At 40.0% G+C, this 2513-nt stretch overlaps 1 pseudogene; it reads left to right on the forward strand.

Annotated features, from left to right (window-relative positions):
• The first annotated feature begins 244 nt into the window (after positions 1 to 244).
• LOC127097205 (protein XRI1-like) lies at positions 245 to 2143 on the forward strand (annotated as a pseudogene).
• The last annotated feature ends 370 nt before the right edge of the window (positions 2144 to 2513 follow it).

Consider the following 2513-nt stretch of genomic DNA (forward strand, 5'->3'; position numbering starts at 1 on the left):
AATGAGCTACATCGAGCACACATGAACGCTTCGACTTCGTACCTCATCAATCCCTTTCGCATTTCAAGAAAGCATGAGCGAGCTCAAAATCCACCTTTGACCTCACCGAAGCGGTTGTGAGATTTGACACCGAAAAACTCCGAAACTCAACGTATCTCATGCAGTAGCAGCAAAAACACTCGAGTTTTCTATGTAACAACAGTTATTATTTATGATCATCACCACATCTTTCTATGCACTAGAAATGAATTATAACAACAAAGACAAGGCTCCTGGGAATTGGCATAAGAAGGATGATTACGGTCTCCAGAGGTCGTCGAATTTTGACATTTCGCAAGAGCTGCGGAATCAAGTTCCTCGAAATGAAGATCTTCCTATCGTGCTTGATGATGAAACAACCCCTGTAAAGGCTTGTGAGGATTTTGCATACAGTATCAATAATGGTGAATCAAATGATATTCAAAAGGAAGAGGTAAAAGTTCGGAGACTTGTTCACAAGCCAAGAGACGGAGGATGCTGCAGTTCAACAATCAGAACGGGAATCATTCCCTTGCTGATGTACAAATGTCTTCGGCATATTTGGAATTAAATGGGACGGGCAACTCCAATGCGGATATTTTCCCAGAAGTGTCACAATGGATATCTGACGTTTCAGATAGTGCTTCTGCTACCAATTACGAGGACTTACAGTCAGCTGAAAGGTGGCTTGCAGATTGCTTCAAGGATACTGATATGCAAATATGTCATGTGAATCCGAATTTTTCTGTGGCAAATAATGTTCATGCTGATGTTACTGGGTTCTCCAACTTAACACCGCCGCCAGTTGAGCAGAATGTGGGTCAACGGCAAACAGAATTGCTGGCATATTTGATGACATTACATCAAACACAACGAAAGCCCTACAAAAATCAAACCAAATCACATGACAGTCAGTACCCAAAACCAAAAATCAAAATGAGATTCAACTCAAGTCATTGAAAGCAAGAAAAGAAGGGAACAAGTGCAGTATGCCCATATAAGTGTCAGCTGGAGATTTCCCAATGCAGAATTGTAGCACTGTTTCATCTTTGTTTGGACGCATTGAGCTGGAAAGAACACTTCTCTTTCTATTTCGCTTCCTCTTTTGCACATGACACGGGCATATCTTCAGCCAAGACGTCACCGCATGTTTGTGGTCTTTTTGCTTCTCGTATTGTTTGCCGGTCTGAAAAGTCCAGTTGTTTTGCATTGTAATTTGGTTCAATACAGTTTCTAATTCTCATTTGAGAATTATAATCACAAGTTTGATTTGCTGCATAATATCCCAGACCACAACCGGTAACCGTATGTTTGATGCATTCAAGGGAGCTTTGGATGGAGGTTTGGATATTCCTCATAGTGACAAAGGGTTTGCTGGCTTTGACAAGGTTATGGAGGGCTTAGTGTTGCGGTTTTCACTCAAATTTACAGCCTGCTGCTTCATAACGATTCTTCTAAGTTCCTCATGTTGCTGACAATTGGTATTCCAGTTGTTTGTTTCAGTATGATGTTTCTGGTTAGGCCTTGTACACCGGTTTTGGATGAAGACTCCACATCTAGTTCTCATTTTATCTTTATCCAATGTGCTAGTGTCATCTTGGGTGTATATCTTCTGCCACCATAATATTTGGCAATCTAATTCTATTAAGCAGTACAGTTTCCTATATTTTGGTGGTTGTGATGGTTATTTTTTCTTATGGCTCTAATTGTTGTCCCCGTAAAGATGACATTGTATTCTAAAAGAGTTTCAAATTCAGACTCTGAGCAACCTCTCGGATCTTCAGACTCTCTCGGTCAAGGAAAGGATGACAAAATAGAGTCGCTGCTAGGATCTTCGGCAACAGGAACCCTTGGAAGCTCGAATGATGATGATTCCTCTGAGGTAGCTATGCTTCTTGCGATAGGTGAGGGAGAAATAAAACAGAGGAAGAAGTATTGGAATGAGCACAGGGCCTCTAACAGTGAAAAATCTTGTAGCCTCATTGATTATGCACTCCGGGTACCATCAGTATCTGCAAATGTTGTGGATACTGATGATGAAAACTGTTCTAGTGAATCAAGAACTTCCTCTACTATTTTCCCCGATCAAAGCAAGGTTGTAGCAATGGATAAATCACTTCTGTAGTTTTGTTTTGAATGCTTGAAGACATTGCGCTTGCAGACCTCAGTTAGAACTCAACATGGCGTGATTTTCTCCTGCAATAACGGTTAAGTTTAAAACACCAAACACATTAAATCTTAGAATATAAGAAGGATACAATTAACAGTTTTGCTGTCATGGAGTGATGAAGAAACCTAAAACATGTTTCCTTTTTATGTCAGTCTGGAAAGATTGATCCTAATAATGAAGATGCTGACAACAAAAAGTATTCTACTATTTATCTTCTCAGTCAGATAGTCACCATTTGAGGTTCATCCGGCATTGACGGGAACAATATAATCAAAGTAGAATTTACGCTTTGTGAAGTTAATAAGTTAGTTGCGGAAGCTAATTC

The sequence above is a fragment of the Lathyrus oleraceus genome, chromosome 1 (assembly GCF_024323335.1).
Source record: "Lathyrus oleraceus cultivar Zhongwan6 chromosome 1, CAAS_Psat_ZW6_1.0, whole genome shotgun sequence".
NCBI classification, from domain to species: Eukaryota; Viridiplantae; Streptophyta; class Magnoliopsida; order Fabales; family Fabaceae; genus Lathyrus; species Lathyrus oleraceus.